The sequence below is a fragment of the Trichosurus vulpecula genome, chromosome 2, assembly GCF_011100635.1.
Source record: "Trichosurus vulpecula isolate mTriVul1 chromosome 2, mTriVul1.pri, whole genome shotgun sequence".
NCBI lineage: Eukaryota > Metazoa > Chordata > Mammalia > Diprotodontia > Phalangeridae > Trichosurus > Trichosurus vulpecula.
In genome coordinates this window covers 400,153,571-400,181,549 of record NC_050574.1, presented here as the reverse complement: position 1 = coordinate 400,181,549, position 27,979 = coordinate 400,153,571, and the positions used below count along the sequence as shown (strand labels likewise).

The window sequence follows — 27,979 nt, the reverse complement described above, 5'->3', positions numbered from 1 at the left end:
GGCAAGATAGAGATTAGGAAAATGGGAGATGGTCCTGGATGCAGGCTTAAAAAGGCCGAGGTCTCCCGCTTGATCCTGGGCCATTTCCAGCTGCCCTGTTCTATACCTTGCCCCTGGGCCCAGATGGCTCTGGAGGAGAAAGTGAGGCTGATGACTTTGTACAGCCCTCCCTCACTTAAGTCCAACTTATTTGCAAGTCATGACATCACCTTCCTGATGTCATGGTCCTCTTTGAGAACAAGAAAAACAACAACCTGTATAGCATTTTATAGTAATAGGGAAGGTAGGAGGGGGGTGGAGTAGGGAATAGTTTAGGGGAAAAGACAGTGGGTTCTGCTTTGGACATATTGGGTTTGAGATATCTATTGAACACCAAGTTAGAGATGTTTGAAAGGCAGTTGGAGGTCAGGAGAGAGACTGGGCCTGGAAAGGTAGATCTGGGAGTCATCAGCATTGAGATGGTAGTTAAATCCATGGGAGCTGATGAGATCACCAAGTGTTTGTCCTTTGTTCTTGAAGAAGACCATGACATCAGGAAAATGATGACATGACCTGCAGTTGACTTTGATTTGAGTGAGGGAGAGCTGTGCAAGGTCACCAGTCTCATTTTCTTCTTCAGAGCCATCTGGGTCCAGTGGACAGATATTCGTCAGGAGGACTGCAGATGGCTCAGGATGCATTGGGAGACCCCGGCACTTTTAGGCTAGGGTCTTTCCAGGTTCTCACTTTGAGTGAGGTAACACCCATTCAATGAATAGGCCTCTTTAAGAAGTTACAGAGGGAGAAGAGAAGAGGACCAAGTACAGACCCTTAAAGAGACTTATGGTTAGAGAGCACGATCAGGAGGAGGATCCAGCAAAGGAGACAGAGAAGGAGTTGTCAAACAAGTAGAAGGAAAACCAAGAGAGAGTGATGTTCCAAAATCCTAGAAGGAAGAGAGTGTGAAGGAGGAGGAAAGAGTGATCAACAGTGTTAAAGGCTACAAAGGGGTCAAAGAGAATGAGAATGAGGAACAAAGGGCATTGGATTTGGCAATTAGGAGAACATTAGTAACTTTTGAGAGCAGTTTTAGTGGAATGATAAAGTTAGAAGCCAAATTATAGGGAGTTAAGAAGAGAAACTGGGGGTGTCTATTGTAGACAGCCTTTACAAAGAGTTTAGCTACAAAGGGCAGAAGAGAAATAGGACAATATTGAGCAGGAACAGAAGGATCAAGTGAGGGCTTTTTAGGGATGGGGAGACATGAGAATGTTCTTAGGCAGTAGGAAAGGAGCCACTAGAGAGAGAAAGAGGAGAGAGTGTGAATGACAGAGGCAGCAATCTGTCAGAGGGGATGAGATGAAATGGGATTACTTAAACAAGTAGAGGGGTCAGCCTCGGTAAGGTCACTTCATGTGAAACAATGGTGAAGAAGGAGATGATGGCAGAAGGCATATGTGTGATAGATGATGAAGAGGGGAGCAGGGGGAGCTTATGGCAAACGGCCTCAATTTTTTTTCTGTAAAATATGGGGCAAGTTCTCTGCTGAAGGAGTTGGGAAGTTTGGGGACAGATGAAAGGATTTGGAAGAGCCACTATGGAGAGAGGGATAGTGAGTTGATTGGGGAGATATAGTAGGATTGCCTAGAAGCAGTGAGGGCCAAGTTGAGGCTGTGCAACATAAATTTGTAAAATCTAGTTTGAAGCTCACCATTTGTTCGGCAGCAATTTCTCCTCCGGTTGTAAGCAAAATAGCTGGTTGCTGCTCCAACAAGTGATACCACAACCACAGAAACGATGGGAGAAACAATTCTAGCTATTGAATCACCTGTGATAAATAAGAGAAGTTGTTGAGATTTTTTTAAGTTTAACAAGATGGAAATTTTCTTGTTATTCAGAAATAACATTGTAGCTACTCATGTGACATTGAAAAGAACAAAACAAGAATTATTTTAAAAACATAATGACAAAAATCTACTTTAAAATACTTATAGAAATACTTAAAAACTTCAGGGGATTAATAGGGAAAACACGTAGAGCCCTGTTGTCCTGGCATGGTGTGTTGGCAATCAAAGTGGGCTCTTAGCATTTAGTTCAACCAAGTGCCCTTGAAGAGTTTGGCCTTTATTTCCTTGATTAAATTAGGAGTCCTTCACAACCTCCTTGCCTCAAGGAAAAGCCTAGTTTACATGGGTTTGAGTGACATGTTTGTGACATCAGAGGCTTTTAGACCACGTGGGTTTAAGTCACTTCTTTGTGACTATTTTAGGTCACGTGGGTGACTCCCATGTGTGACTCACCCTTGACCCTGAAAAAGATATAAAACCAGGGGCTGGACTTCTCTTTTTCAGAGCTCTGACCCACAGTTGTAGTGGCACACATGACTCTGGGCTAGCCCTTGTTATGAGCTCCCAGGCTGAACTTAGATGTTGGTAACTATGAATTGTATTTGGCCTGTCTGTCGATGTTTGTAATTTGTTTGTATTTGCTCTGAAGTTCAGGGTGCTGGCTTTTTCCCCTGAACTAAGTGGATGGTATTTGTATGCTGAATTAAAGTAAGCTTGTTAACCCCTTAACATTGCTTTCCTGAGTAAAGCAGATCAAAAGAACCCGGGCTTTTGCAGCATTCTGTGAGCTGGTTGTTGTTGATTTTACACCCCCCACAGCAGCTGCTAGCTGGATTGTTGAAACACATGGCCTTTTGAAAGCCCTACTGCTTAATATATTTTTCTCTCCTACAGGATTTCAGAGAAGGACTTTGAAGGCAATAGAGAGACATCAAGTAGGATCTTAGTCTAACTTTTCCAGCCCTCAGTTTCTTTATTTGCAAAATGAGGAAAATGATCTCAGAGAATCTTTTGAGTTCTACATTATTATGATATGATTTGCTGTATATGTATTTGGGAAATGTGGGAAGGAGTTTATCAGCCTCTAAGTATTAAGTGTCATTCTGAGCCAGGTACTTTCTAGGTGCTAGAGATTTAAGAACAAAGAATGAAAGAAAGAATCCCTTACTAGTAATGATCTTGTATTCTGGTAGGGAAGATGAGTACTAATAACTCTATGTACGGCATAAACATAAAGTTAATAAATGCATGTATATATAAATACATGAATATGTATGCATACATGTATATAAATACATGTGTTTATTAACTCTATGTATATATATGCATACATATGTGAATATATAGGTATATGTGTGTGTGTGTATATATACATGTATGTATATATAGTAGCTAAATACAAGGTAGTTTGGGAAGGAGAGCACGAGAAGTTGAGGATAAAAATTGGGTTCATGTAGAAGGTGTCCAAACTGTATTTTAAAGGAAGAGAAGGACTCTGAGAGATGGCAGAGATAAAGAGGGAATGCATTTCAAGCATGGGGATGGGGAATACAAAAGAAAGGAGACAAGAAATGAAGTGTCACATGTGAGGAGCTTTAAAAAGACTTGATTGGCTGGAATCATAGAATGATGGAAGAGGAGTGTTGTCAACCAAGTTTAGAAAGATAGGTTGGGAATAAGTGATGTAAGGGTTTAAAATCTAAACAGGTGATTTTGTATTTTATCCTCAAGATATTAGGAGGCTAACAGAATTAATTGAATAGAGGAGTCACATGGTCATATCTGCGCTTAAGGAAAATTTCTTTGGCACCAGTGTATAGGTTAGACTTGAGTGACAGATATCATTCCCCTTTCATTATAATAAACCTGCACTGTCTACACTAACACTCTGTGACAGTTTCTTCCCCTTATACAGTAGAAATTAATCAAGTAGTTTTTCATTTACCATGTGTGTTTCCATAATTTGAATACCCTCCTCCACCTAGAAGGGAGAAAAAATGTGACTAAAAAAGGACTCTTGACAAAAAAAGTAAATTACAGCTAAACCACACCCAAAATACTATTACGTGACTGATGACAACACAAAAATATGAAAATGTAGCGTTAATTAGTCAATAGCTATAGACAAAACAATGAAGAATGAATATATTCTGCCAGGGCCTGCAAAAAAGTGTTAGTTTCAGAGATGTGCTGGGGCCAGCTCAAACTGGCTCATGAGATCCAATCGTTAAATTTTCAGTGTAAGCATTTACTCCCTCAGAAATTGGCAAAGGCTACAAATCAGGGCTTGCTTCGTTGTTTTGTTTAATGTTTAGACTTAAGAAAGTGATGGAGAAAATTTCAATAATGCAGATTAAATTTGTTCTGAGCAATTTTGGGGGGAGAGCCAGTTGTTAAACATTTGCCAGCACATCTCTTTTCTTAATTCAATCTTGAGCTCCATTTCAAAAGAATTGATTTACCATAAGTATTCCCATAATGAGAACTGGGATTATATCCCCCTCCTCCTGTAGGGGAGAAAAATATTCCATTAAGTTGAAAGAGCATATGACTTCATAACCAACCCTTCTCTTGCTCATGCAGCATGCACAGTCCCAAGCAACCTGATGTAAAAGCTGAAAAAATTAGCATATTTTCATCCCAAAAGTAAGTAATCAATTTCACATATTAAAACAGTAAAATATGAGCAATCACAACCTAAGGTACAGCTTAGGAACCACAGAAAAGCTCCATATGGTTTATTTTTGGTTTGGTTTGGTTTGGTTTGATTAAAGAAACATGAGAAAAATACAGTTGTTTAAATCATGTTAAATGGGATCATTAGGAAGAAAAATGCAATACCTAAGACTGGGAATTTCAGTCAGAGAGTTATTTATTTATATGACAAATTTATATCAATTCCTTTAAGAAGAATTCAAGATAAGGAAGAAAATTTGTGACTAATACTTAAAAATCCTAATAACGATTATAAAAAAATGAAAAAAGTTGGAGGAATATGTGAAGCTAGACACACTAATATATTATTCAGGTGGAGCTTGTTGGTGGATTTGTCCAACTGTTCTAGAATATAAATCGGAATTATGCAAAAATAAAAGCCTTTGACTTTTTCCTACATTTTGACCTAGAAATATAAGAATATTATTTTGGGTATAAACCCCAATAAAGTTAAATAAAAAGATCCCATATATACCAAAATATTTATAGTAATACTTTCTGTTATAGCAAAGAACTTGAAACAGTTGGTAAAACAATAAATTAGGATATATGAACAAAACAGAACTTTATTTTGCCATAAAAATAATAAGTGTGAAGAATTCAAAGAACCACGGGAAAACTTGTATTAACCCATGCAGAGCAAAATAAAAAGAATCAGAAGAACAATAAACACAATGACCATAGCAAAGTAAATGAAAATAACACTGAAAGACAGCCAAATGTTACTAAATTTTAATGGCAGATCTCTGTTTGGAAAGGATGAAATATACTTTGCTGTTCTCCAGAGACAGGAATATGGATTAGGAATGTGGACTGTGGAATGTGGAATGTGGTATATGTTGTCCCATTCAGGAGCTATCTCTATGGGTTTTACTTACATGTTTTTCTTTATTACAAGAGAGGGTTTCCTCATTAGTAGGTGAGTCATTATTAATAAGAAATAAGCCATGGTTTAAAAGCAAACACACCAATAAAACTTTTTTTTTTAATCTAAGAATGAATGTAGCCTTTATTTGAAAACATCATATCTGATAATGCAGAAAGGTAACTGTTCTTTGGGGGAAATTGCTTATTCATAAGAGCTTGTCTCAGACACAAGGGGATTTTTTTTTAATTACCTCATCCAATCAAACTGTTAAGTAGCATGGTGCGGAAGAAATGTCATGGGATTTAGAATCCGAAGACCTAGATTCCAGTCCTGGCTCTGCAACTTACTACCTATTTGGCTTTGAACAATTTATTTAACCCCGCAGGGCTTCGTTTTCCTCATCTGGAAAAGGAAGGCTTTAGACAATGTGACTTCTAAGGTCCATTCCAGTTTTTAATATATGGTTTTAAATACATTTTAAAGTTTTAAATATATGATCTTATAATAGTGTCTGAGGATCCTGGCCACTAAAAGCCAGCCTCAAGAAAACTACAGCTAGGACAAATGAGATAATATTCTTGTTCCTTTCTCTCCTATCTCCTCAGCATGAGCATGTCCTCTTTTCAAGTTATTGTTTGGACTTGGAGGAACATGAAGGAAAGAGGGAATTCTTTCCCTCACCATTAGGGATGAGGGGAAACAGCCAAGACTAGCAATCTAAAACAAGTTTGGTCACTTCCCAGGCTGAACAGTGTTTTTACCAAGAACAGTTGACTCACCCTTATTTATTCAAGCCTTTGGGATTTAAGTTTTTAATCTTAGTCATGGTCTTAGGGCTGGCCCTGTTTTCCTTGCTCATGCAAATTACAGAAAGGTAGAAATTCTTTACAAATGATCTATGGTTGGGAAAGGAGTGTGCTCCTCTTTTGACAACAGTGCTAGAATTAAAAAGAGGCATTTTCCCAGAAAGATGCTCCCGAAAGAAGTTCTATAAAGTCTTTGCCACTGCTATTTGTTCATGACCAAGGCAAAGCTAATAAATAATAAATAATAGAAGAGTCTGGTAGCACTTCTGTTCTGGTTCTAAGGACAATAGCACACCTTATAAATTTGGGCCCTGCTAAGCAGCCAGACAATTTTTTTTAAGAAACAGTATTTTTTTTTCCAATTACATGTAAAGACAATTTCCAACATTAATTTTTCTAAATTTTGAGTTCCAAGTTTTTCTCCCTCTTTTCCCTACCCCTCCCTAAAATGATAACTGATTTGATATGGGTTATACATGTGTAATCAGGTAAAACATATTTCTATATTAGTCATGTTATGAAAGAAGAAACAGACCAAAAGGAAAACGCCACAAAATATAAAGTGAAAATAGTTTCCCTCAATCTGCATTCAGAATCCAACAGATCTTCCTCTGGATATGAATAGCATTTTCCATCATGAAGGATAATTCTTTTCTTAAGAATATTACCGTGTATCTATAGTTATGAGCAATTTTTTTGGGAAATGTAGTAGAAAATAATCACTGGCCCATTAGAAAACTTGTTGAATGAGTTAATTCATTTTAAATGACAAATATTTTAAAGAAGTGGGAGAGTGGATTGGGGAGTAGCATATCCTAGCAAGCCCTGCATAGAAATCATGATCTAGAGGGAAATATTAAATGGCCTATCAAGAAGAGAAGCCAGGTAAGCTTTCTTTTCTGGACCATAAGAGTTTTGGACTACAAGGTCCTGGAATGCCATGTGGTCTATAGTAGAGATTAAATATTTTCTTCCCTCAAAATTTCAATGAAGGTCTTATTGAAGTATATTTATAACCACTTGAGTATACCAAAGATCTCTGAACTTGCTAGTTCTTATAGTTTTGTGTTGGTAAAGAAATTTTTGCTTCTATCTTATCTAAATTTAGTCATAAAATCCATAACCCATGGTGCTACAGCATCATGGCAAGCCAAAGAAAGATCAGAGAGTGCAAATGTGAATGTCAGAGAAATGAAAAGAGAGAGCAAACAGAAAACAATGGCCCCTCAGACATACAATGTAAGTCCATTCCTTGACAGGAAAAGCTCATATATTACTGGAAACCTTTTTTTAAAAAAGCCCCTTCCTCTCAAAACATGCATTTACCATGGTTATTGGAATTGGAGTGATAGCCCCCTCCTCCTGCAGGAAACAAAAAATACCAAATTAATGAAAGTTTACTCAGATGAAGCCCAGAATTTCCAGCCAAAAAACATTCCTAAAGTAAGGGACATGCCAGCTAATAGGCTAAGCTTGCTGATTCAACAAAGCCCACAAGCCTTTAAGATCAACCCAAAAGAGAAGCAAAGATAATTAATTGCCAGATCCAGAACAGCAATAGCTAAGAGACCTCAAACTCAGTGGGTGGTCCTGCAGAAAGAGTTAGTTCTTTGTAAGGGACAGCTCACTTCAGCTGTTGGGCTCTACAAAAATGCTGTTTCACCCCAGCCTTCCCAAGTCATACTTTTACCATGACTGTTGCCAAAATTATTGGAATGATATCCACCTCCTCCTGCAGGAAAAAAAATTGGGACTAACACTTGAAACAGAAATACATGATTACATTTATAAGAAGCACTATAAGACTCACCAAATGAGCAGGTCTCCTAATTCACAGTTTTATATAATTTCAAATTTGTAAATTTAGAGGCTTTGGTGTTAAATTTGGCTTATATTTTTTAAATGCTTTAAAAAATCTTTAAAATAAATATCCATCATTTAAGTACATTTGATTTTTGAATAACATATTTTTACAGAAAAGAAACTCCAAATAAAAGATAAGAATTGTCTTTTCTAAGGTAACTTCTAGGATATGATTTTGTACTCCCCCCAAAAGTTATTTATTTTCAATGTGACAAAGTCTCAGGATTAATTAAATGAGAAAACACCATACGTTTGAAAGTAAGATTCTAAATGTTAAACATTTGATTAGAGGATTGTGTCTAACAATAAAAGTGCCATTCATATCATTCCTGTTTTTTTATTTTACTATACACAGAATATTCTTTTACTATGAGTTTTAATTTTTCCAGGTGGTAAAGAAAAATATGTAACATCATTATTAAGAAGGAACCAAAAGTTTAAAAATTATTATTTCCAAAGTCCCCATGGTGTCATTGATTTTTCCCAGTTGAAGAGCTCCTCCATATATCATATATGAAGTAGATCCATAGACACTAAACCTCAAAGCACCAGAATTTAAACCTTCTGTACCATCATCATTGTCATTGTCATCATCCTTCTTAAACATTTGTTAATTGTCCAGCATGCATTAAATAATAATAACTAGCATTTACATAGTACCTTAAAGTTTGTAAAATGCTTTAGAAATACTATTTCATTTTATCCTCACAGCAATCCTGGGAGGTAGGTCCTATTATTATATTCATTTTACAGATAAGGAAACTGAAGCAGACAGAAGTGACTTGACAGCAAATGTCTGAGATTGAACTTGAACTCGGATCTTCCTGACTCCAGGCTCAGTTCTCTATCCCTTGGTCCATCTCTAGCTCCCCTAAATAAAATCCCAGTCATTATTAAAGGGAATCATGCTATAGTGATATTAACTATCAATTAGATCTCCAATCTTACGTTTCCAACTGCCTTTCAGATATCTCCAACTGGATGTCCAGCAGACATCTTAAAACTCAACATGCCCAAAACTGAACTCATGTTTCCTCCTAAACCCTCTGTACCTCCCAAACTTTCCTATTTTTGTTGAAGACACCATCATCTTCTCATCTCCCAAACTCACAGCTTCAACGCCTCACCATGTCTCATACTCACCCTTCCCCACCCCATAGCTAATCTATTCCCAAGGAATGTCATTTTCACTTTTGCTACATCTTGGATATGATTCTTCTCTCCTCTGACACTGCCACATCCTGGTGTAGGCCTTCATCACCTCACACCTGGGCTACTCCAAATAGCCTGCTAGCCTGACTTAAGTCTCTCCCCATTCCATCTCCATTTGGCATCTCCAGCTGCCAAAATGATGTTCCTGAAGCACAGGTGTGACTCTATTACCCCTATATACTCAATAAACTCCCCTGGGTTCCTATCACCTTCAGGATCAAATACAAAATCCTCTCTTTGGTGTTCAAAACTCTTCATAATGTTCTCTGCCCCCTCCACCACCTTACCTTTCTAGAAGTCTTCTTATCCACTACATTGCCCCCCAAACATATGTATGCTTTTAGATCCAGTGACACTAGCCTCCTTGCTGTTCTATGAACAAGATACCCCATCTATCACTTCTGGGCATTTTCTCTCTGTCTGTCTCCTATGACTGAAAGCTCTCCCTTCTCCTGTCCACCTACTGGCTTTGCTTGGCTTCCTTCAGATCCCAACTAAAATCCCCCCTACGGGAAGCCTTTCCCAATCCATCTCAATTCCAGTACCTTCTCTCTGTTAATTATTTCCTTTTAATCTTGTATATAGCTTATTTATACATTTCTTTATTGTCTTCCTCCAGCAGACAGTTAGCTCCTTAAAAGCAGAGACCATCATTTTGTCTCTCTTTATATCTCTAGAATGTAACACAGTGCTTGACATATATTAGACACTTTGCAAATGCTTATTGACTGACTGAGTACAATGTAAATAATGCATCATCCATCATACCTGCTGGAGGTCTAGGTCTGGGTGGGGAACGTCCACCATCCAAATCTAAATCACTGTTACCTGTTGATGTAAAGCAAAATATAATATGCAAAATTATCCTTTTTTTCACAAAAGAGTCAAAAACTGAAATGGTCAATTTTATTTTATTTTTTCACTATTTCTGAAGTAATAACAAAGCACAGGGTTACATAGACATATTCATTCATATGATAGATCTTTAAATCTTTATTTGGACCCTCTCTGAGTCTTTTCCTTTCTAGGATATGCATTCCCTCATATGGTCTTCCTATGATACTGTTTTCAGATTTTTCACTGTCTTAGTTGCCTTCTGCCTTCATTCTATCGATTCCCTTCTTAAAAAGGAGCATTTAGAAATAGGTATGATACACCATGTGTAGTCTTATGAGCTATAATCAGACTATTACCTCCCTTAATCTGTATATTTTAGTGCTGTGTATGCAGCTAAAGATTATATTAACTTTTTTTGACAGCCACACTATTGACTTTCACTAAGCTTGTAGCCAACTAAAATGGTTTTCACATTTTTAAGAGAAATTTGTGTGGGATCAGATGGAGCAGCTAGGTGGTGCAGTAGAGTCAGAAAGAATGAATTCAAATCTAACCTTAGACATTCACTAGCTGTGTGACCCTGGGCAAATTACTCAATCCCTGTCTGCATAAAACTGGAGAAGGAAATGGCAAAGTGCTCCAGTATCTTTGCCAAGAAAACCCCATGGATAGTTCATGGAGGTCCAAGGGGTAACAAAGAGTCAGATAAGACTGAATGACTGAACAACTGTAGAATCAGAACCCTACCCATTATCCTACAACCTTTGCACCTGAGGAGAGAAGAAGTTTCACTATGGCAGAAGTTCCTGACGTTGTCTCACACTGGCTTAGATCCTAGCCTCTAAATGCAGGTTTCCATCCCTTCCAATGCTGACAATGCCTAGCCCTGGCTATGGCAGTTCCTCAACTCCTTGCTTACCCTAGTATAAACATCTCACTCATTCTTCTAAATCTCCTGTAATCAGGGTTCCCCGCTCCAGTCTGTTAATTATATAAACTGAATTAACAACTCTCAGGAGGTCTTTGATATGCCCCCAGGGCAGCACCCATAGCTTTGGTGCACTGTTGTTCCTCCTTTTTTTTTCCAAATGTGAGACACACACATACACACACACACATATACATATGTATATAGTCACATACATAAAGTTCAGTTTCCACACAGAGCCATAGGGCACCCAACCTCGTGACAACTTGGAGGCTGCTGAGATAAGATAAAAGTCTTGACCAATGGAAGGGACTCAGAAACCACAAACTAAGGGGCCCTAGGCAAACTGGCTCAAAGTGGCCAGGGTTAACTCCTAGCCAGCAACTGTCTGGTAACCGAACATGCTTAATGAACCTCATGCATATTACCCTTCCTGCCCCGCATAGGATTAGGACCTCATTAAATGAACATAGGATGTATGACCAGGGTGGGGGAACACATCAAGGAGTTACATGGGATGGGCATATAAGGAAGATTGTAACCCAGAAGGATCAGGACCAATCCTGATCCAGAAGGGAGCAGTTACAGTTACTAACCCTATAAATCTTGTTCTTGCTTCTGTACTCTCCCTTACTAAGGGGGTGCGTCTGCTTCTCGCAAGAATCAAAGGGAAAAGTCCTTCAGCCTCTCCAATATAATAAAAAAGGCTTGGGACACTAACTCTGAAATTGTTTCTGGGGTCTTCTTCATAACACAAGCATACTCCACAGCCTACTGGCTTTCTATTGTGTGTGATAGATGGGAAAGAGGGTTGGTGGTGAATATAGAAAGATATCAGGACTTCTACCCCAAGAACACTCCCCTTTTTATTCCTCTCTTCTTATTATTAGGAGACACTTTGTTTCCCAGAGTTAAGGCCCAGCAACTAAGCTGTGTCCTGAATTTAGCATAACAACAATCCTTTTCTAAGAGATTTTTAGTTATTAGCAAAGTTACCTAATTATTCCAGTTACACCTCACTGCTTGGTTCTTTGTCTAGTCACAACTACACACACACACACACACACACGCACACACACACACGTATATCAAGGCTTAGCCTCACTGCCGTGTGTTCTCCAAACTTTTTTTCGTAATGAATTTCTATAATTTTTGTTCTTCCCTGATGGGTTGCTGAAAACTACGGTAAGATTGTCCCTAATGGCACCTGCAAAGATGCTCCTGTAGGTGCCTAGGTTGAAGCTAGGTTATCAGTGCTCTGAAATACACATATTCAACTCTGATGGGAGAGAGATGGAGCTTGCAATAGAGAGGGAAAGTGGGTGAGAGTCAGGTTCTAAGAGTAAAGAATATGCACCCTAATTTTGATTACATTCAATTGAAAAGTTTTCATACAAACAAAGCCAATGCAACCAAGTTTAGGAGGGAAGCAGAAAATTGGAAAAGAATTTTTACAACTAGTGTCTCTGATAAAAGCCTCATTTCTAAAATATACAGAGAACTGAGTCAAATTTATAAGACTGCAAGTCATTCCCCAATTGAGAAATGGTCAAAGGATATGAACAGGCAGTTTTCAGAGGAAAAAAATAAAGAAATCTATAATCATATAAAAATGCACTAAATCACCATTGATTAGAGAAATGAAATCAAAACAACCCTTAGGTACCACATCTCACCTGTCAGATTGGCTAACATGACAAAACAGAAAAATTATAAATGCTAGAGGAGATGTGGGAAAATTGGAACACTAATGCATTGTTGGTGGAGTTGTGAAGTCATCCAACCATTCTGGAGAGCAATTTGGAACTATTCCCAAAGGGCTATAAAAATGTGCATACTCTTTGACCCAGCAATACTACTTCTAGGACTGTATCCCAAAGAGATCATACAAATGGGAAAAAGACCTGTGTGTATAAAAATACTTATAACAGCTCTTTTTGTGGTGGCAAAAAATTGAAAATCAAGGGGATGCCCATCAATTGGATAATGGCTGAACAAGTTGTGTTATATGAATGTAATGGAATACTACTGTGCTATAAGAAATGAGGAACAGATGGACTTCAGAATGACCTGGAAACACTTATATGAACTGATGCTGACTGAGGGGAGCAGAACCAGGAAACATTGTACACAATTACAGACATATTGTATCTGTGATGACTAACTTTGATAGACTTGACTCCTCTCAGCAATGCAGGGTTCTAAGACAACTCCAAAAGAATTACAGAGTCTGAATGAAGATTGAAGCAAACTATTTGCTCTCTCTCTCTCTCTCTCTCTCTCTCTCTCTCTCGTTTTGATTCTTCTTTCTCATGGCTCATTCCATTGGTTATAATTCTTCTTTACAACATGACTAATGTGAAAATATGTTTAATGTGAAGCTCTATTTAGAGCCCATATCAGATTGCATGCTGTCTTGGGGAGGGGGAGGGGAGGGAGGGGAGAAAATTTGAAACTCAAAAGCTGAATGTTGTAAACTAAAAGTAAATTAATTAAATTAAAAGAGAAAAAAACATGCATCCTTTGGCAAGATCCATGATTGATTACTACAGCAGAGTGCAATATGATCCATCCCTGTTTTTACCTTGTTTAGTTGATCCATTTTATTATCCTGTTTTTCAACTATAATTGACCTATATCTGGTATTTTTAGGTTGGAGGACTGGAGAAATTTGCAGAGAAAAAAATAAAACTATTCTGCCATTTTACTTGTCACACAGTCTCTCCAAACTTTTTGTTTTTTTTTAAATTACTACAGTTATTCACAACCAGGCTAAAATTTCAAGTAGCTTACTGGAAAAAATTAAACAATTTCTGAAATGTAATAAATATAATATCTAACACATGCAATCTCTGTAATTCTTACCTCCAGGATTGTCATAGATTCCAGGTTGAGGATGATAGGGTGGGTTGGGGTTGAGGTCGGGGTAAATACCTGTTGGAAGATCAATACCAAAGTTTTAGAAAAAAAGTGCCCTTCAAATATTTACAGAGTACAAATCCACAACATTAAAATATAAAAATTTTGGGATTTTGGTTTAAAGTTATTACTTAAAGATTGCCCAGTTAAAAATTCCTTTAACCAAGCTTCACCAGAGCCTAAAGTTTTAGGTTGTTTTTTTTTAATTTTTTCATTTTTATTCTTGAAGGTTCTAAGTCTAATTTTCACGGCAAGGAGGTAGTGTAATTGCCTACAATTAATGTGACAGATGCTACCAGCATGAAAGATTTGAACAACTGCTTTAGGATTATTATAAGTGACAGAATAATTTACAAAGACTAATTTGAGTCTCCTTCTCTTCCCCACCTCTACCGCCCATAAGGTTAACTGAAGTAGGGGAAAATTCAAAATTCCCAAAGTATATAAACTGTTCATCAGTAAACACCTGCTTCTATGCTTGGGTAAACTTTATTTTTGGCCACCTTCTACTCTGGACTATTCCAGTACTCTTGCAGAATGATTTCTTTTCATTGCTTTTGTTTTGTTTCATTTTGTTTTTATTGGCAGTTAGAAAACATAAACTAACTTGAATCTGGGAGAAACCATACGTTCATTTTTCTAACCACATGATTTAAGAAGAAAAAAAGAAGTATCATTTCAACATTTCAATGATTTATGATTTCATTCATTTGGGTTCCTCCTTTACCCCCATATAGATGGCAAATTTGGTGGTTGGTTTTTGGGAGTTCTTTTGGTTCAAAATACTATTAATCAATCTGTGGACAACCTGATATTAAACTATAAGAAGTATCTCTGTTCTGCCACTGGCAATCTATGTGACCTTGGTCAAGACCCTTAATTCCTCTGCCTCCGTTTCTTCGACCATAAAATGAAAGGTTTTTTAAAAAATTAAATGACTTCTAGGGGCTCTTCTAGCTCTAAATCATTGATTCTTCTTATTGTCTGTGATTTTTATCATAAGACACTTTCCCTTTACAAAAGGAGATGGCAAAATCAGGAGTGAACACCTTCCCTGACTTAATTGGTGTAGAGGGCAACCTGATACCACAAAGGTTTAAGTGATATGTTCATAGTCATCCAACTAATAAGGACCTACCTACCTCACAAAGATTGTGGGACATAATAGGTACTTAACAAACACTTGTCCTTTTTTTTTTCCCTTCAAGATCAGAGGTATGATTTGAACTCAGCTCTTTCTGACTCCAAGCTCAATACTGTACTACCACAATATTGCCTCTATAACCATTTCACTATTCTTTTTAAAATGTGAAGACCCTACGTAATATAGCACCCTCTGGACTGTTCTTCCAATTTGGCACTGGCACTAACAGGCTCGGGCCCTACTAGCCCTACTAGGCCCCACTTTTGAGGATGGGTGCTATCTCAGGTTCTAGGTGGTAAATCTATGGAGCCACTTCTTAAATATTCTAGATCAATGGTGTCAAACTCAAATAGAAACAGATTCCTTCTGGCCACATCTTGATTTAAAAAACCAAAAATCTGCATCACCATTTCTGTTGCATTGTATTTTTTTTATTAATTTTGTTAATCATTTCCCAAATACATTTTAATCTGGCTCAAGCTGTACTAGGGTGTTTTGAGGGCCATATATTTGACTCCTCTATGTCTAGATTACAAGTCTTCACCGGTAACAATCAGCCAGTGGTCTCAATGATCTCTTATCAAAGGTGTTTACTCAAACAGCACTGCAAAATGCCTCAAAACCCTTCTTCCACTCTCCCACAAATACACAGTGTCCATAGGAAGGGTGAGCTCAAGGTGTTCAGTGACAGCAAGGCAAACATGTACGGTACGTATGTGACAAAGACAACTCTAAATCCCTGTAAATTCAGGGTCTAGAAATCCTTTCTCTCTTTGTAGAACACTCTTGCTAAGTTGTCAGAGCCTCTTCTTCTTTATAGACTCACTCTAAATTGTGAGGGGTCACTCTTTTTTTGAAGCTGCTACCTGACTTGGGTGACTTTTTTTGCATCTTTTTCTAGAATATGTCTCTGTGTGTCTCCTATTGATGCAATAGCTCCCCATCAAAATTACGTGACTGATTTTAGCAAGGTAGAGGGTGGGGTTAGGGAGAAGAGACAACTTTCTTCTCTTCTGCTGCTAGGTTTAGAGTCAAGAAGACCTGAGTTCACATCTTGCCTCATACACTTATTATCTATATGACTCTGGACACTTCACTCAAATTCAGCCTCAGTTTACTAATCTATAAATTATCATCTAGCCTTTAGTGATCCAATGGGCATTGCCTCAGCAAACTGAAACCTAGGAAAGACCTTAATCAAGAAAAACCAAGTTCACTCAGTGCATCCTGGGCCATTGCAGTGGTCTTGACTTTTGTCTTGCTATCAGATTCAGATGATTGGAAGAAAGACTGAGGTTTGCCACTTCGTGCAGTTCTACTTCACTTAAATCCAATTCACAACCAAGTCAAGACCTTCCCTTGTGTTCTATTAGACAGCCTGGTTGCTATAAAAAACTAATGAATATTCTGTAGAACCAGAGAAAAGGATAATTAGAGAAAATAGAGTGGGGTTGAGATCAGGAGATCTCTCGGTCTCTAGATCTTCACATTCTTGTCCATCCTAAATTTTGTGTGTCAATAGATTTTGCTTTACATTTCCATTTAATTCCATAGTAAAGCTTTATAATACTGAGGGTTAGTCAGTGACAGCTGGCAAGAAGAGACAAATTGATTTCTTCATTTTAGCAAAAAATAGCAATATCAGGAAAGGGAAAGAAGAAAATTTTGTTCCAAATAGAATATTGTTCTGTTAGACAGACAGATTGCCATAAAATTAGTGCATATTCTCTAGAACCAGAGAAAAAAATAATGAGAGAAAAGAGTGAGGGAGGGTTGGGATTGGGTTGGGGTCACCCATTAGAGGAATATCTTTCACAGCTTGTTCCTACATCCTTCAGGGTATTTCTTCATAAGGGAATCTTCCAGCTATCCCTAAAATTCATTCTATGTAGTACATCACCTATTCTGCTGACTCTGGCTAAATCAATGTAATAAGGAACTAATTATCACCTTATGTGCTTAACTGTCCTCGGCAATATTGTCATTGCTGATTGACACTTCACCACCATAGAACTATCTGGAAGGAGAAGATAATCATGCATTTCCTCCTATCATCTAGCACCAGCTAAAATCAGAGTCTTTGGGAGTAGGAGTAGTAGTTGGTTACATACTAGACTATTGTCCTTTAAAAGCTTTGAGCATTTTAGGCCAAAACATATGACCTCAAAATCTGGTATGAAGGTTGGAATGATGAGGTTTTGCCCCACCACCCCACCTCCAACCCCAACCAAACACCATAGGTGAGCTGAGGATCAAGCAAGCAAGGATGCAGGAAACATGTACCTAAATTGATCACCCTTGACCAGAAATACTAGAAATTTAATAACTATGAAACATGGAGAACTACTGTTTTATTTCCTTTTTCTCTTGACCACCTTTTCTGCCACATGTAGCTGTGGTCCACTTGCAGCTCTTCTAGTTCTCCCTGGCTCTTCTTATGGCCTTTTCAGAGTTCCCAACATTATCTTCAGGTCTGGTGCTGTTGTTGTTTGTCCTTCATTCTCAAACAGGACCACCACATCAGGAAGATGATGCCATGACTTGCAGGTGAATTGGATTTAAGTGAGTCAGGGCTGTGCAAGGTCACCAGCCTCACTTTTTCCTCCAGAGCCATCTGGGTCCATTGGCAAGGTATAGATCAGGACAACTGGATATGGCCCTCTGTCTGGTGCTAAGCCAATATCAGCCACAATGTTTCCTTTCTTTATGCTATTCTTTTGGTTTGGAAGTATTAGGCCATACAACCTTCTGTGACATAAGCCAACCCAATAGGATCCTTGGACAGACATTGATTTATAATCTGACTTCATGTCACTTGCATGAATGCTCACATTTCGGAATTTTATGGTTACTGTTAAGAGTTATAGACTCAATTTTCTGTGGAGTTAGACATTTTCACAAAAATCTATGCACAGTCCTATAAGGACTCATTAAATGCTTCTCTCCACTATCCCTCTCTACCTTCCTACCCTGAGAAGAATGGAAAGCCACATCAGTTTTGTGAGATAGTCAGCCCAATACTCTATTGGCCACTTGCCAAAAGCGGGAGTCATTTGAACCTTCCTAAATCCCTTTCTATACCAGTGGTGATAGCAACAGCATTGCTTGGCAGGCTAATATATAGTCTCTAATCACAAACATATATTTTAATGCTAACATACTCTAATCCCAGTTTTAGGGTATATTCTAGTGTTTGATAATGCATATTTGTTATAAGCATTTTTTATTAGTCGGTGGAGAGGAGGGGGTAGGAGGGAGAGAAAATAAATGCCTCTTAATCAGAAAGAAAATCAGTATTAAATGTGAGGAAGAAAATAAAGTAAAACCCAGGAACTAAAAAATAAGAATAGTTTTGGACCATAAAGTATACCCTCTGTTCACCTCAATGGATCCCATGGTCCTTACTGCATTGAAATGCTAAATATTAGCTGATGCTTATTACGAATGAATATACACTCTTACTGTGTGCACAGCACTGTATTAAGAACTAGAGACACAGAGAGAAAAGTAAGACGGAATCTCCTCTCTCAAGAAGTTAACATTCTGATGGGTAAAACTACACATATGGAAGCTTTCAGCTGCAAGTTAGATAGAAAGGTCCCATGGTCCTTAAAGAATGGCAACAAAGCTGATAATAAGTGCCTCTTTTTTAATAGCTTGTCTGCCCTGTGAGTGGCAGTTGGTTGGCAGTTGGTGGGGGTAGCTCACTCCTTATCCGTAGGAGTTGCCTCTTTTGACAATGGCTGTGGGAATTAGGACAGAGGCAGGATCTTTAGGACAGAAGAAGGATCTAGGGAGGTCCTATCTTAAGGGTGCCCTTCCCAGGCCTCCTTCATTTGTGACAGTTGGCTAGCAGCTATTACTAGTGGTGATAAGGAAGGTGAATCCCTTCTCCACAATGATTACTTTCCTCAATGATGGCTTTGGGGTCAAGTGGCCTGGGCAAGACTGCTATTCCAAAGGTTCTTCTGTTCAGGGTCCTGGACCCTTTCTATGAGGGTTTTAGGGGATATGGGGGTCAAAGTCATGGTGGTAGTTTGACTTGCCATCACATATTGCCTCTTGTCTCTCTCTCAGGGCTCTTTGACCCTGAGTCATCATCAATAAGCAAGACACAAATGGGCACATACCTTGATAAGCATAACACAAGATGAGGTGGAATAAGTAAGAGAAATACAAACTGTTATGCAAGGAGGGGAGGCATCCTTATCTATTGATGGTTGAAGGAGGATAGTGGGTAGGGAAGGGCTGAGTAATCTGAAAAAGCTTCACAGAGAAGGGAGCATTTGAATTGAGTTAGAAGGATGGGTTCAACAGGCAGAGAGAGTAGAACACTCAATGCTTAGGACACAGAGGCATGGGATGTATATAAGAGATGACAAAGGGACAGCATGAAAGCAGTGTAGACTATGTAGTGTAGACTCTACCAAGGAGAGCTGTGCTGGATAAGCCTGGGAAGTCAAGGTGGTTTTCAATTGTGGGTGGCCTTGAATAACATGCTAAAGAGTTGGAACCTTATTGGATAACTTCATTTAGTATTTTTGACTTTGTGTCTCAAGTACCTATGACAATGTCTGGCACATGAAGTACTTAATAAATGCTTGTTGATTGATAGGCATTAAGGGTTTTGAGTAGAAAAAATAAAAAACTCACATTTTGTAAATATGGAAAATTAATCTGGCCTTAGTAGAAAAGATAAATTGGGGAACGAGTAGAACTAGGAAGACCCGCTCAGAAGCAAATTAAATTGACCAAACCAATGATGATGAGGGCCTGTATCAGGAGGGTGACAAGGGCAATAAAAAGGAAGGGACAGCTATAAAGACATGGAATCAACATCACTTGACATGTGATTCCATAAGATTTGACATGTGACTAGGTACATGGTGGTATCATTGACATGGACAGGATGTCAGAAGTGGAAACTTATTTTTTGGAGAAAATATGTTTTCCTTTTGAAATAACACATTTTTTTAAAAAAAAAATTTAATTCTAAAATTAAACACCAAAAAACAGTACTTCAATATATACTACAGGGCAAAAAGCAAGTATTCTATATGAAACAGTGAATCTCCATACAGCTTCTTTATTTAAAAAGTATTTAACAAATTCCACATTATTTTCAAAACTGTCTTCCTCGTCTGGGCTTCCTTCTGAACTTCCTTATGTCCTCTTCGATGCATTTTTAAAAAATATTCCAGTGACCTTCTTTTCACTATTGCTAAATCTCTACCTACTTCCTTCCCTCAATAAATATCAGGAAGGCAGGGGTGGGGAGAACATATGATAAATAAATATAGTTAAGCAAAACAAATCTAAACAGTGGCCACACTGACAAATTATGTCTTTTTCTGTGTGCATCACCTCTTTGTCAGAATATGTGCAGCATGTATCATCACAGGTTCTCTGGAGACATGATGGGCCATTGCTTTGATCAGGATTCTTGAGTCTTGCAAAGTTATTTTATTTATTGTTGCCATCCTTGTATAAACTGCGGTCCAGGTTCTATTCATTCTACTTTGCTTTAGTTCATACTACCCAGCTCTCCTTGGTATAGTCTACTACATACTTTACACTGTATACTCCATACTGCGCATGCACACACGCGCATGCACACACACACATCAGAAAGTTTGTTTTGGTTTGAAGTTATTCCCTCTTCTGTATTATCTTAATATCCCTCTTGAGTTTGACATATTTTTATATCAAACCCTATGTGTGTGTTAATCTCTCCATTGTCCATTTCAAAAGAGCCAGAAAGGAACATAAGATCTCAGATTTAGAGCTGGAAAGGACCATTGAGGACATTTGTCTGACTTTTGTGACCTATAAAAATTGCATTCTATAAATGGAATTTTTTAATGTTTTGGTTCCAGATTCAATATGTTTAGGTAATTATCATTAGGAGCCATTCCTGGGAAAATACTCTGATTGAGAATTTGTTATATATAGACTATATTGTAAAATTTCTCCTTAGTATTACCACCATCATCTAAATTAAAATTTGTTCCTTAAGGAAAGTATAATATAATTTACTTTAAAAAGATTTCCTTCCCTCATCTTACCCCAATTTTTAAAAAAAATGATATATTGTAATTCTTAATGAGTCCGAAAAAGGGGAAGAGAAGCAATTAGCCTACAACAGCACGAGCAATACTTATAGAAAAGTCTAATTTAAATTTCTTTGATAATTCAGGACAGCACCATTACTTATGTTCTCCACTGGGCTTTATAGGAACCATGGTCATCTCTATTAGCTCACCAGAGATTCTTCTTTGGAACTCTAACTCAAAGGGTTTGATGATACAATGGGAGCCCCAACTACTATATATTTTCCATGGTAGTGCCATCTTAAGTTATTTAAAAGGATCTTCAATTTCATTAGCCTGGGGAACTCTGTTAAAGGAAGTCCTTTCATCAAAACAACCAGTCTATGACTTAGGAAGTTCCCTGAGGCACTGAGATGTTTAGTGACTTGTCCATAGTAACCCAGTTGGTAAGCAACACATACGGTTTACAAACTCCAGTCTTCCTAACTCCGTATCTAACGCTGTATCCTCTAGGCTGTGCTATTCTTCCATCTTTTAAATATTTTTATTAATTTAATAAAATATTGAATAGACCACTGTGTCTTTGTGACCATATGAGAGTACCTTACCTAGGAGGGGCATTGGGAGAAGGAAGGAAAGAACTGATGACATGAAATTAACATTTCAAAGACTGGAGAAAATGAGGCATAGAAAGTGTGAATTGCAGACTAGAACCATAATCTGTGGATTCCTATTTCAAAATTTTAATCAGGCTTTCACAAGCCCATTCTCCTCAGTAAAAGGAAAAGATATTATTCCTCATAATAGCAGATGAAAAAATGACTAGGAAGGTATGTAAAAATCCTGCTGTTTGCCAACATTAAGAGGACTGCATAATTTGCACAGGTAGGAAGATTGGTATGGAATTTACATTGTAAAGAGGGACTCATTAACTCAGAATTTCAAGCAATATGGAAGACTTCCTAACCATTAGAGCTCCCCAAAGCAGAGTGGACTACTTTGGAAGGTACCAAACCACTATCAGAGAGGATCTTCCCAAACTCTTAAATAAACCCTTCCCTAGGATGTAGTAGAGGGGATACCTGTTCAGTTATGAATTGGACTAGATGCTGCGTCATGCTGAGATTCTATGAATCTATTATCCTAGTGAGGAATTATTTTTATCCATTTCATTTATTTTTCCATCTGTGTGTTATGTTGTTGCTGTTGTGTCTGACTTTTTGTGACCTCCTTTGGGATTTTCTTGGCAAAGATACTGGAGTGGTTTGCTATTTCCTTCTCCAGCTCATTTTACAGATGAAGAAACTAAAGCAAACAGGGTTAAGTGACTTGCCCAGGGTCACATAGAGAGTAAGTGTCTGAGGCCAGATTTGAATTCGTGAAGATGAGTCTTCCCTATTCCAAGCCCACTGCTCTATCCACTGTGCCAGTATCTTTAATACAAGCATGTATTTGATAACAAATAACAGTTTCTCTTCTTTTTTAAAAATTATTATTATTTATTTAATTTAGTTTTCAGCATTGATTTCCACAAAATTTTGAATTACCCTTCCCCCCCACTCCAAGATGGCATATATTCTGATTGCCCCATTCCCTAGTCAGCCCTCCCCTTCTGTCACCCCACTATCCTCCATCCCCTTTTCCCTTACTTTGGTTTCTCCTCTTATGCAGTGGGTTATTGTTCCTTGAGTTAGACTGTTTTGGAGAGAGTCCCCTCAGGATTAATCAACTAAAAGTAAAATAAGCTAGCCATTTCATCCCCAAGGGAGTCAAATATTGAGGATGGGAAATATGTGTGTGTGTGTATATGATATACACAACATAGACATATACACACACATATATACATATACATAAACACACATATACACACACATATATATATGCACATATGTGTTTGTATATATACACACACACACTCACACACATACCCTTTATATTTCACACAACACCTAGCACAGGGCTTGAGGCCACACCAGGCATTTCATAGTTACTTTTTGAAAGATTTTAAGAATTTTACTTTCTTTACTTGACACATTTCAGGGAAGTTTCATTTACATCTCTTCTGACCATGCCAACACCCTAGTGCAGGTCTTATGCCTGGACTATTACAATAGTCTGCTGGTGGTTCTGTTTACCTCAAGTCTCTCCCCACTCCGGTTGATCTTCCATTCAGTTGTCAAAGTAATCTTCCTAAAGGGCAGTTCTGATCGTGTCCCTCCTCCCAACCTCACTCCTCACTCAATAAATTCCGGGGGCTCCCGATTACCTCCAGGAGTAAACATAAAATCCTCAGTTTGGCATTCAGAACCCTGTATAACCTGTCTCCACTCCCCCAACCCTTTCATTATTCTTACACCCTACACCTCCTCTCTCTCCCGCTTATTCTATGATCCAGTGACACTAACCTCCTTGTTGGTTTTCACAAAAGAACCAGTATCTCTCAAATCTGGGGCATTTTTACTGGCTGATCCCCAAGTCTGGAATGCTTTCTTTCCTCTTCTCTGCCTCTTGGATTCCCAGGCTTCCTTCAAGTCCCAATTAAAATCCCAAATTCTGTCAGATACATTTCCCAATCCCCCTTCAATGCTAATGCTTCCCCTCTGTTGATTATTTCCAATTTACTCTCTATAATGCTTTGTTTGTACACAGTTGTGTTCACATTTCCCTCAATTAGATTGTGAGTTCCTGGAGGACAGGGACTATGGTTGGCTTTTCTTTTTTTGGTATGCCAGTATAGTGGATATTTAATGAATATTTATTTACTGACTGATTTTTTTATAAATCAGGTTAAAAGAGAAATTTGTTAAGGGAGCATTTCAACCTCCATCTGATGCGGGGCGGGGGAGGGAGGGTAGTTTACCAAACAATAATTTTAAATAACAAAACGTAATGCAAAAATCTACTTTAAAAGCTGTTTCAATCTTAAATTGCATTCATTTAAATCAAGAACAAGTGATAAGGTAATCTTCTACACTTTGCCCTGGTCCAACTACATCTGAAAAATTTTATTCAATTCCTGGCATTCTAGAGAGCCTAGAAAGGAGGCTAAACAAGAAAGTTAACAGTATGGCAAGTATTTTATATGAAAAATGATTAAAGGAACTAAGTATATCTAACCTAAAAAAAAGGGACCATGATAGTTGCATTGAAGTACATGAACAGCTGTAATATGGAAGAGAGCACCTTTATTTCGGTGTGTCTTTAGAGGGTTAGTATGTAGTTGAAAGATTATAGAACTTGGAGCCAGGAAGATATGGGTTTTAATTCAGCCTCTGACACTTACTAGCTCTGCCAGCATGGACTAAGTCATTTAACCTCTCTGAGCCTCAGTTTCCCTATCTGTTAAGTAGGGATAATAATATCTCACAAGGTTGTTGTGAGGTCCAAATGAGGGGCAAATAAATATGATCTTAGAAAAATTAGCTCATTTTAAGCCTACGGGATGATATAGTGGACCCTGAGGTCTGTGCGATTCCTTCCTCTATAGTTTTATAGCGAGTCTATTTTAGACAAAAATTTATGAGTTCAATCACAAATGCTCTGAGCCCTCAGTTAGGAAAATTCCTAACATAGAGACAGAGGTCATGCTCTTTAATTAATTTAAAGTTAGCCCCTGGAAGTAGGCCCTTTTCTATTTGTTTTGGTCCTTTCTAGAGAATCACTTGTGCTGGCTCAGTGCTAGGAGACTTTATACTCTGAAATGATACAGTACCCTCTACCCCAAGAGGGCAACAGTAGGTGAGAGAAGTTGAACATAGGGAATCAGTAGCCTTGACCTCAGCAATTCAAACAGTTTCAGCAAACCCAGAATTAACTCCATGACTCTGTGTTTGGCCCAGTCATATAGTTCTTGTCCTTTACACCCATTGTGACTGTCTCTTTCCCTATGTAGTTTCTTAAGGTGACTTCCATTCTCTTCCATGTCCCCTGACCCCCAAGTTTATGTCTGACTGTGGCTGCTACCTTTTGTCTCCCTCAGGATAGGAAAGGCTAGACTATCAATAACCATTTGGCCTCAGTCTACCACAGAGGTAGGATAATTTCTCAGGTGTACAAGTGAAAAGGTGATGCCAGGGCAAGCAAACAACATGTCTCCAGCATCCTGTTATATCTATATATCTGTGTCTATACAAGCATACTATATGCGTGTATGTATGGGTATCTCTATATAGCACATGCACATATACATGTACATATGTGTGCATATTATACATGCCTATATATGTATACATTTATATAAAATTTCTAGTTGAATGATTCTTAGTATCAACAGTGATAGTTCTATTGTACTCTTCCCTGGTTAGGCTACAGTGGGAATATTGTGTTAGACTACATTAAGCATATTCAAAATATTGAAAAATAGACTTAGATCTCAGCAATGCAAGGATCTAAGACAACTCCAAAAGACTCATGATGGAAAATGCTATCAACATCCGGAAAAAGTACTATGGAGTCTGAATGCAGATGAAAGCATACTATTTGCTGTTTTTTGTTGCTGTCATTTTGTTTCTTCTTTCTTGTGGTTCCTCCCATTGGTTCTAATTCTTCTTTACAACATGACTAACGTGAAAGTATGTTTAATGTGAATGTATATGAAGAGCCTACATCAGATTGCATGTCATCTTGGGGAGGGGGAGGGGGAGAAAATTTAAAACTCAAAATCTTATGGAAGTGAATGTTGAAAACTAAAATTGAATAATTTAAATTTTAAAAATATTGAAAAACTGGAACATGTCTAGAGAAAGGCAATAAGAATAAAGGCTCAAGATCATGCCATATGAGGCTTGATGAAAGGAACTATGGATGTCTGGCCTAAAAAAAAGTCTTAGGAGGAACATGACAGCTGTCTGAAAATAACACATAATCTTTCATATGGTAAAAGGATTAGACTTCTATTTAATTCCAGAGGCAAAACAAGGAATAATGGATAGAAATTGCAAAGAGGTGATTTAGGCTTTATTTGAGGAAAGACTGCCTAATTATCTTAGGTCAGTTAGGTGGCACAGTAGATAGACCCCGGACCTAGGGGCAGGAAGACCTGAGTTCAAATATGGTTTTAGGTATTTACTAGCTGTGTGATCACTTAACTTCTGTCTGCCTCGGGTCCTCATATACAAAGATATAAAAAATAATAGCATCTATATATCAGGGTTGTTATGAGGATAAAATATGCTAATATTTATAAAGGGTTTTTGCAAAGCTCAAAGTACCATATAAATTCTAGCTATAATAATTAGTGCTATTCCAAAGTAGGACTGCCTCCAGATGATTTAAGTTTCTCTTCCCTGGAATTCTTCACAAAAGGGCCAGAAAACTTTTTGTCAGGTATATGCTGAAGATGAGGCTCTTATTCAGGTATCTTAGATGACTTGTCCCATCAATGAGGTCCCTCTGAGATTCTGTGATTCTAATTTCTAAGTCTGAAATTCCACAATGTGTAGGCATTTATTTGAAAGAGAGAAAGAAAAGATGAGAGAGAGAGAGAGAGAGAGAGAGAGAGAGAGAGAGAGAGAGAGAGAGAGAGAGAGAATATGTTCTCTATTCAAAGGGCTTTTACCATCATGTATCTTTATAGGCTCATTTACAGCTATGGAAACTGAATTTGAGGTGATTGACTCTATGATCTTCAGGAGACAAGAAGTGATCTAAGATTAGAACTCTGAGTTCTTGATTAACCAAAGATTCTTTTTTAAGCTTTATTTGTTCCCAAGATTCATTGTTCAATCCTTCATTCCTCTCTGGGCTCTTTCCTGACTGTCTGGATCCCTTTCTCTGCCATGACCCAGAAAACCTTTTCATTCTAAAAGATTATCCCTTCCTTGTGGCTTCTTCTTGTGATTGGTCAGTTCCTCCCAGAACCCCTATTTTAAAGAAAATTCCTGGGCCAGCCATGTTCACTTCTTATTGCTCTCTGGGCTCTGCTCCTGACTCTCCTGACATCTTTTTCCACCATGCCTCCATGTGGGTACCCTTTCCCCTAACTCCATTGCCAGTTTCTTTTTATATGTTGTCTTCCCCCATTAGAATGTAAGCTTTTTGAGGGCAGAAGCATTCTCTTTTTGCTTGTATTTGCTTATCGCTATGCCTGGCACATACCTGGCACAACTTGATAAAGTCTTCTGGACTTGTGGACTTGCTTAGACCATTAGAAATTATCAGCCCTGGCTACTATTTTTATTTATTAAGATTCCACTTGTTTAGTCATTTTCAGCTGTGTCCAACTCTTCAGGACCCCTTTTAGGGTTTTCTTGGCAAAGATACTGAAGTGGTTTGCCATTTCCTTCTCCAGCCCATTTTATAGATGAGGAAACAGAGGGAAATAGGGTTAAGTGACTTGCCCAGGGTCACACAGCTAGTAAGTTTTAAAAGCTAGGTTTGAATAATAATAGCATCTATCTCTCAAGGTTGTTGTGAGGATAAAATGTGCTAATATTTATAAAGTGCTTTTGCAAAGTTTAAAGTACCATATAAATTCAAGCTATAATAATTAGTGCTATTTCAAAGTAGCCAGGACTGCCTCGAAATGATTTAAGTTTGTCGTCAGTGGAATTCTTCACAGTCTTCTGACCCCAGGTCCAGCACTATATTCACTGTACTGCCTAGCTGCTTCTTTAAGTATTTAGTATCCATTAAGCTAATTTTAATCTACATCTTGTTTGAAAAGCTCAAACCAGATATGTGACCATAAGATGTTACCTTTGTTTAGCACAAATTGTACATATATAATATGTGTGTGCGTATGTATATATACATATATATTACATATATATATATATTTATAGCTTACAGTTTAAATGTTTTTAACCAG

General features: G+C 37.9%; 1 pseudogene; it reads right to left on the bottom strand.

Moving 5' to 3' along the window:
* The window catches only part of LOC118837253, a 72,276-nt pseudogene that overhangs the window by 23,465 nt on the left and 20,832 nt on the right, over nucleotides 1–27,979 (bottom strand).